Genomic DNA, 9458 nt, shown 5'->3' on the forward strand with positions numbered 1-9458 from the left:
CTCTGAAATTCCTTGAACTTTTCAAAGGTCTCAGACTTGTGTTTCATTAAATAGATATACCCATATCTACTCAAGTCATCAGTGAGGGTGAGAACATAACGATAGCCACCGCGAGCCTCAACACTCATTGGACCGCACACATCAGTATGTATGATTTCCAATAAGTTGGTTGCTCGCTCCATTGTTCCTAAGAACGGAGTCTTGGTCATTTTACCCATGAGGCATGGTTTGCACGTGTCAAATGATTCGTAATCAAGAGACTCTAAAAGTCCATCAGCACGGAGCTTCTTCATGCGTTTGACACCTATGTGACCAAGGCGGCAGTGCCACAAGTATGTGGGACTATCATTATCAATCTTACATCTTTTGGTACTCACACTATGAACATGTGTAGCATTACGCTCGAGATTCATTAAGAATAAACCATTCACCATCGGAGCATGACCATAAAACATATCTCTCGTATAAATAGAACAACCATTATTCTGAGATTTAAATGAGTAGCCATCTCATATTAAACGAGATCCTGATACAATGTTCATGCTCAAAGCTGGTACTAAATAACAATTATTAAGGTTTAAAACTAATCCGAAGGTAAATGTAGAGGTAGCGCGCCGACAGCGATCACATTGACCTTGGAACCATTCCCGACGCGCATCGTCACATCATCCTTCGCCAGTCTCCGCTTATTCCGCAGCTCCTGTTTTGAGTTACAAATGTGAGCAACCGCACCGATATCAAATACCCAGGAGCTACTACGAGTACTGGTAAGGTACACATCAATTACATGTATATCACATATACCTTTCGTTTTGCCGGCCTTCTTGTCCGCTAAGTATTTGGGGCAGTTCCGCTTCCAGTGACCACTTTCCTTGCAATAAAAGCACTCAGTCTCGGGCTTGGGTCCATTCTTTGGCTTCTTCCCGGCAGCTTGCTTGCCGGGCGTGGCAACTCCCTTGCCGTCCTTCTTGAAAGCTTTCTTTCCCTTGCCCTTCTTGAACTTAGTGGTTTTATTCACCATCAACACTTGATGTTCCTTTTTGACTTCTACCTCTGCTGATTTCAGCATTGCAAATACTTCAGGAATGGTCTTTTCCATCCCCTGCATATTGAAGTTCATCACAAAGCTCTTGTAGCTCGGTGGAAGCGACTGAAGGATTCTGTCAATGACCGCGTCATCCGGGAGATTAACTCCCAGCTGAGTCAAGCGGTTATGTAACCCAGACATAGTGAGTATGTGCTCACTGACAGAACTGTTTTCCTCCATCTTACAGCTGAAGAACTTGTCGGAGACTTGATATCTCTCGACCCGGGCATGAGCTTGGAAAACCATTTTCAGCTCTTCGAACATCTCATATGCTCCGTGTCTCTCAAAACGCTTTTGGAGCCCCGGCTCTAAGCTGTAAAGCATGCCGCACTAAACGAGGGAGTAGTCATCGGTACGTGCCTGCCAAGCGTTCATAACGTCTTGTTCTGCAGGGAGAACAGGTGCGTCACCTAGCGGTGCTTGTAGGACATAATCTTTCTTGGCAGCTATGAGGATGATCCTCAGGTTCCGGACCCAGTCCGTGTAGTTGCTGCCATCGTCTTTCAGCTTGGTTTTCTCTAGGAACGCGTTGAAGTTGAGGACTACGTTGGCCATTTGATCTACAAGACATATTGTAAAAAATTTAGACTAAATTCATGATAATTAAGTTCATCTAATCAAATTATTCAATGAACTCCCACTTAGATAGACATCCCTCCTGTAATCTAAGTATAACATGATCTGAGTTAACTAGGCCGTGTCCGATCATCACGTGAGACGGACTAGTCAACATCGGTGAACATCTTCATGTTGATCGTATCTTCTATACGACTCATGCTCGACCTTTCGGTCTTCTGTGTTCCGAGGCCATGTCTGTACATGCTAGGCTCGTCAAGTCAACCTAAGTGTTTGCATGTGTAAATCTGTCTTACACCCGTTGTATGTGAACGTTAGAATCTAACACCCGATCATCACGTGGTGCTTCGAAACAACGAACTGTCGCAACGGTGCACAGTTAGGGGGAACACTTTCTTGAAATTATTATGAGGGATCATCTTATTTACTACCGTCGTTCTAAGTAAACAAGATGCAAAAAAACATTATAAACATCACATGCAATCAAATAATAATAGTGACATGATATGGCCAATATCACATAGCTCCTTTGATCTCCATCTTGGGGCTCCATGATCATCTTGTCACCGGCATGACACCATGATCTCCATCATCGTGTCTCCATGAAGTTGCTCGCCAAATATTACTTCTACTACTACGGCTAACGCGTTTAGCAATAAAGTAAAGTAATTTACATGGCGTTTCTCAATGACACGCAGGTCATACAAAAATAAAGACAACTCCTATGGCTCCTGCCGGTTGTCATACTCATCGACATGCAAGTCGTGATTCCTATTACAATAGCATGAACATCTCATACATCACATATATATCATTCATCATTCATCACAACTTTGGCCATATCATATCACAAAGAACATGCTGCAAAAACAAGTTAGACGTCCTCTAATTGTTGTTGCAAGTTTTACGTGGCTGAAATACGGTTCTAGCAAGAACGTTTTCTTACCTACGTGAAAGCCACAACGTGATTTGTCAACTTCTATTTACCCTTCATAAGGACCCTTTTCATCGAATCCGCTCCAACTAAAGTGGGAGAGACAGACACCCGCCAGCCACCTTTATGCAACTTGTGCATGTTAGTCGGTGGAACCGGTCTCACGTAAGCGTACGTGTAAGGTTAGTCCGGGCCGCTTCATCCCACAATACCGTTGAAGCAAGATAAGACTAGTAGCGGCAAGAAAGTTGACAACATCAACGCCCACAACAAATTGTGTTCTACTCGTGCAAGAGAACTACGCATAGACCTAGCTCATGATGCCACTGTTGGGGAACGTTGCAGAAAACAAAAAATTTCCTACGGTTTCACCAAGATCCATCTAGGAGTTCATCTAGCAACGAGTGATCGGATTGCATCTACATACCTTTGTAGATCACGCGCGGAAGCGTTCAAAGAACGGGGATGAGGAAGGCGTACTCGACGTGATCCAAATCACCGGAGATCCTAGCGCCGAACGGACGGCACCTCCGTGTTCAACACACGTACGGTCAGCGTGACGTCTCCTCCTTCTTGATCCAGCAAGGGGAAGGAGAGGTTGAGGAAGATGGCTCCAGCAGCAGCACGACGGCGTGGTGGTGGTGGAGCTGCAGTACTCCATCAGGGCTTCGCCAAGCTCTAGGGAGGAGGAGGAGGAGGTGTTGGAGAGGGAGAGGGAGGCACCAAAGGCGTGGGGTGAGAGGCCCTCCTTCCCCCACTATATATAGGGAGCCTAGGGGGGGCGCCGGCCCTAGGAGATGCAATCTCCTAGGGGGGTGGCGGCCAAGGGAGGAATCCCTCCTCCCCAAGGCACCTAGGAGGTGCCTTCCCCCTTTAGGACTCTTCCCTTCTTGATCTCCTGGCGCATGGGCCTCTTGGGGATGGTTCCCTTGGCCCATATAGGCCAAGGCGCACACCCCTACAGCCCATGTGGCCCCCGGGGCAGGTGGCCCCACCCGGTGGACCCCCGGGACCGTTCCGGTGGTCCCGGTACAATACCGATGACCCCGAAACTTGTCCCGATGGCCGAAATAGCACTTCCTATATATAATTCTTTACCTCGGACCATTCTGGAACTCCTCGTGACGTCCGGGATCTCATCCGGGACTCCGAACAACATTCGGGTTACTGCATATACATATCCCTACAACCCTAGCGTCACCGAACCTTAAGTGTGTAGACCCTACGGGTTCGGGAGACATGTAGACATGACCGAGATTGCTCTCCGGTCAATAACCAACAGCGGGATCTGGATACCCATGTTGGCTCCCACATGTTCCTCGATGATCTGATCGGATGAACCACGATGTCGAGGATTCAAGCAACCCCGTATACAATTCCCTTTGTCAATCGGTATGTTACTTGCCCGAGATTCGATCGTCGGTATCCCAATACCTTGTTCAATCTCGTTACCGGCAAGTCACTTTACTCATACCGTAATGCATGATCCCGTGACCAGACACTTGGTCACTTTGAGCTCATTATGATGATGCATTACCGAGTGGGCCCAGTGATACCTCTCCGTCACACGGAGTGACAAATCCCAGTCTTGATCCGTGTCAACCCAACAGACACTTTCGGAGATACCCGTAGTATACCTTTATAGTCACCCAGTTACGTTGTGACGTTTGGTACACCCAAAGCACTCCTACGGTATCCGGGAGTTACACGATCTCATGGTCTAAGGAAAAGATACTTGACATTGGAAAACTCTAGCAAACGAACTATACGATCTTGTGTTATGTTTAGGATTGGGTCTTGTCCATCACATCATTCTCCTAATGATGTGATCTCGTTATCAATGACATCCAATGTCCATAGTCAGGAAACCATGACTATCTGTTGATCAACGAGCTAGTCAACTAGAGGCTTACTAGGGACATGTTGGTGTCTATTATTCACACATGTATTACGATTTCCGGATAACACAATTATAGCATGAATAAAGACAATTATCATGAACAAGGAAATATAATAATAATGCTTTTATTATTGCCTCTAGGGCATATTTCCAACACTCATAACCAGCAACGCGTTGTCGTATCACATCCTCTCTACCACGGTCCCGCTGGGCAAAGTTTATCGGCATATTAAAGTTGGGCATAAATCCATCCGTGCGAAGGTGCTTAGTCATCTCACTCTTATCTCTGCGGATACGCCTCTTACATCTGGCACACGGGCATTCTGGCACCATCCTCATTGGACTACGGAATATCTCTTTCAAAAACACATCAGTTTTCTCGACCTACTCTGTTGTTACTTGATTCCGACGGAAAAACCCACTATACATCCACTGATTATCTGCCATCTCTGCTTTATTGGAAGCCACACAACAAAATTAAGGATTCATTTAAATTACCCACATCAATATTTTATTTTTTACAAGGTTGACGAGAAACGACATTTAATACACCTACATCTCTAATAGGTAAAGATGGGTCCTAATCCCACCCGAGAATGTGTAGATTGAGTACGGTCCATGCTCTACCCCATTCCGAGACAAAATTTCGGCAGCACCTCCCCGCTGTTCTCCAAATACACGTCTCGGTAAAATGCCGAGAGAATGTGCATCCGGAGAACAACAGGGAGGCGCCGCCGAAATCCTGTCTCGGAACGGGGTAGAGCATGAACAACGTACCCAATCTACACATCCTCGGGCTGTCTGTGGAAAGCGCTGGACAATCCGAAGAGCTGCGGTGATAAATATGCAATTGAATGCATATTTATCGATGCAACCCTTTCGGACGGGAGACCTAGGTTACACGACTTGATGTGAAAATTTAATCTAGTGACATGGAAAAAAAGTGGACGAGGTCATGGAATTGCTGCTCACCCTCCGATGTAGTCGATCAAAGGAGAGGGATGATCGTGGACCAACACCTCCAACGTCGACGAACACTCCACGAAGATGGAACACCACAAATCCTGTTAATTACACCGAGTGGAAAAAAATTAGGTCATCACATATCACATAAAGCATTGACACTATATTATGAACCAACATGAAACAACATCTCAAATTACAAAAAAGCTTTATTTAAGTGTCCTATGGAACAACATGACCTAACACTAAACATGACCAAACACAAAACTTACAAATATTCATCAATCCATCCATCTAACAAAATTGCATCCATCCATCTATCACAAATCCATCTAACAAAATTTCATCCATCCATCTATCACAAATCCATCTAACAAATTCATTAATCCATCCGTCTATCACAAATTCATCTAACAAAACATAACAACATTCATCAATCCATCCATCTACCAATATTCATTAATTCATTTAACAACTAGTAACATAACAACTATCACAAATTTCATCCATGCATCCATGCACATAACAACTAGTAACATAATGCAAAAAAAATCATCCATGCATCCATCTCACCGCTGTAGGGGTCGCCGGGACGGGCGGCGGGGCCACCGCTGCAAGGGTCGCCGGAGGAGGGCTCCGAGCCCCGGCCGGCACGGCGAGGGCCGAGGCCCGAGCAGGAGGGAGGCGGACTCGGGGCGGCCTGGCTGGGGCGGCGCGGCACGAGGAGGGTGCGGAGAGGGGCGCGGCGCGAGCAGGGGGCGGTGGGGTGAGGGGGGGCGGGCTGGAGGCGGCGGCCGGCGAAGCTGGGTCGGGGTGGCGGCGCGTGGTGAGTAGGGAGGAGAGGGGCGCGACGCGAGGAGGGGCGGAGAGGGTCGCGGCGGCGACGCGGGTCCGGGTGGCGAGGCTGACGGCGGCGGCGCAAGGAGGTGGGCGGAGAGCGTGGCGGCGGCAGCGTGGGTCAGGGTGGAGCGGCGGCGCAGCGTGGCGGGTCGGGGGCGCGATGGGGAATGAGTAGAGGGGGTTCGCCCCGCGGGTGGATAAGGCAGCCTATGCCGACGGCTAAGCCGTCGGCATATGTGAGGAGGCCACGTGGCACTTATGCCGACGGCTTAGCCGTAGGCATACTTTTTTATTTATTTATTTTATTTTTTTATTACCCACGTCACTGATCCGCGTAACGCCTACCGTATGGCCGCAGCTATGCCGACGGCTTTGCCGTCGGCATAGTTTCATTTTCCATTTTTATTTTATATAAATTTTTTAATGTTTTCTTATAGTTATATATTTATTCTTTTTTATTTTATATAGATTTTTAAATTTTTTATAGTTATAATTTTCCTTTTTTAAGTATTATTATTTCATATAGATTTTTTATTTTTTTAAACCGCTCAGCCCTCTCCTCTCCTGGAACCACACAGAGGGGAGGGGAGGGGAGGCGCCGAATTCGAGCAGCTTCGTCCGCCAAGGCCGTGGCCTGGTCGCGGGTATGGGAGCGCCATGGCCGCCCTCGATCGCGTGCTCGATCTGGAGCTTAGTTCGTCAGGTGAGTGAAGGGGGAGGGGGTCGTCGACGGTGAGGGTGGGGGTGGGGACGGGGGTAGCTTAGTTCGTCAGGTGAGTGAAGGGGGAGGGGGTCATCGACAGAGGGACACCTGGGAGCAACATCCGGGCCAAACCCACTGCTACATATCCACATCGTGTAGACCCGACATGTCCGTTTCCCCCCTCCCGGTGGCGGCGGCGGCGCCGTCCGTTAGGGGGGCCACACCCCGAAGATGTGTGCCGCCTCTTCGGACATGCCACAACACCACCCTGCTTGTATGAGGGCCCGGTACGACACTCCGGTGGCATTGCTACCCCTTAGGGACCACGTCCCGCCTAACCCTGGAGCGGTTGACCATGAGATCTAGCCCTTTGACTTCCTACGGACGGGCTTTGACCAGTGGACCTCTCCACCCGGTTGTGTCAGGTCTACCCATAGGGACACCCGGGAGCAACATTTGGGCCAAACCCACAGCTACATCCACTCCGTGTAGACCCGACGCGTCCGTTTCCCCCCCTCCAGGTGCCGGCAGCGGCGCCGTCCGTGATGGGGGGCACACCCCGGAGATGCGTGTCGCCTCTTTGGACATGCCACAACACCACCCCGCATGTATGAGCGCCCGGTACGATGCTCCGGTGGCATTGCTACCCCCAGGGCCCCCGTCCCGCCTAACCCTGGAGCGGTTGACCACGGCATCTAGCCCTTTGACTTTGCATGGACGGGCTTTGACCAGTGGACCTCTCCACCCAGTTGTGTCGGGTCGGCCCAGAGGGACACCAGGGAGCAACATCTGGGCCAAACCCACATCTAAATCCACTCCGTGTAGACCCGATGCGGTAGTTTCCCCCCTCCAGGTGCCGGCGGCGGCGCCGTTCGTGAGGGGGGCCACGCACCGGAGACGCGTGCGGCCTCTTCGGACATGCCACAACACCACCCCACATGTATGAGGCGTGGTACGACACTCCGGTGGCATTGCTACCCTCCCAGGGCCCCCGTCCCGCCTAACCCTGTAGCGTTTGACCACGGGATCTAGCCCTTTGACTTTGCACGGACGGGCTTTGACCAGTGGACCTCCCCACCCGGTTGTGTTAGGTCAGCCCATAGGAACACTTTGGAGCAACATCCGGGCCAGACCCACAGCAAGATCCCTTCCGTGTAGACCCGACGTGTCCGTTTCCCCCCTCCAGGTGCCGGCGGTGGCGCCGTCCGTGAGGGGGGCCATGCCCCAGAGACGTGTGCCGCCTCTTCGGACATGCCATCACACCACCCCGCATGTATGAGGGCCCGGTGCGACGCTCCGGTGGCATTGCTACCCCCCAGGGCCCCCGTCCCGCCTAACCATGTAGCGTTTGACCACGGGATCTAGCCCTTTGACTTTGCACGGACGGGCTTTGACCAGCGGACCTCCCCACCCGGTTGTGTTCGGTCAGCCCATAGGTACACTTTGGAGCAACATCCGGGCCAGACCCACAACAAGATCCCCTCTGTGTAGACCCGACGCGTCCGTTTCCCCCCTCCAGGTGCCGGCGGCGGCGCTGTCCGTGAGGGGGGCACACCCCGGACACGTGTGTCGCCTCTTCGGACATGCCAGCACACCACCCCGCATGTATGAGGGCCCGGTGCGACGCTCTGGTGGCATTGCTACCCCCAGGGCCCTCGTCCCGCCTAACCCTATAGCGTTTGACCACGGGATCTAGCCCTTTGACTTTGCACGGACGGGCTTTGACCAGCGGACCTCCCCACCCGGTTGTGTTCGGTCAGCCCATAGGTACACTTTGGAGCAACATCCGGGCCACACCCACAACAAGATCCCCTCCGTGTAGACCCGACGCGTCCGTTTCCCCCCTCCAGGTGCTGGCGGCGGCGCCGTCCGTGAGGGGGGGCACACCCCGGAGACGTGTGCCGCCTCTTCGGACATGCCACCACACCACCCCGCATGTATGAGGGCCCGGTGCGACGCTCCGGTGGCATTGCTCCCCCCCAGGTCCCCCGTCCCGCCTAACCCTGTAGCGTTTGACCACGGGATCTAGCCCTTTGACTTTGCATGGATGGGCTTTGACCAGTGGACCTCCCCACCCGGTTGTGTTAGGTCAACCCATAGGAACACTTTGGAGCAACATCCGGGCCAGACCCACAACAAGATCCCCTCCGTGTAGATCCGACGCGTCCGTGAGGGGGGGCACACCCCGGAGACGTGTGCCGCCTCTTCGGACATGCCACCACACCACCCCGCATGTATGAGGGGCCGGTGTGACGCTCCAGTGGCATTGCTACCCCCCAGGGCCCCGTCCCGCCTAACCCTGGAGCGGTTGACCATGAGATCTAGCCCTTTGACTTCACACAGACGTGCTTTGACCAGTGGGCCTCTCCACCCGGTTGTGTCAGGTCAGCACAAAGGGACACCTGGGAGCAACATTCGGGGCCAAACCGACAGCTACATCCCATCCGTATAGACC

This window comes from Triticum urartu, chromosome 6A (genome assembly GCF_056163025.1).
Source record: "Triticum urartu cultivar PI428250 chromosome 6A, HENAU_Tu73, whole genome shotgun sequence".
Classification (NCBI taxonomy): Eukaryota; Viridiplantae; Streptophyta; class Magnoliopsida; order Poales; family Poaceae; genus Triticum; species Triticum urartu.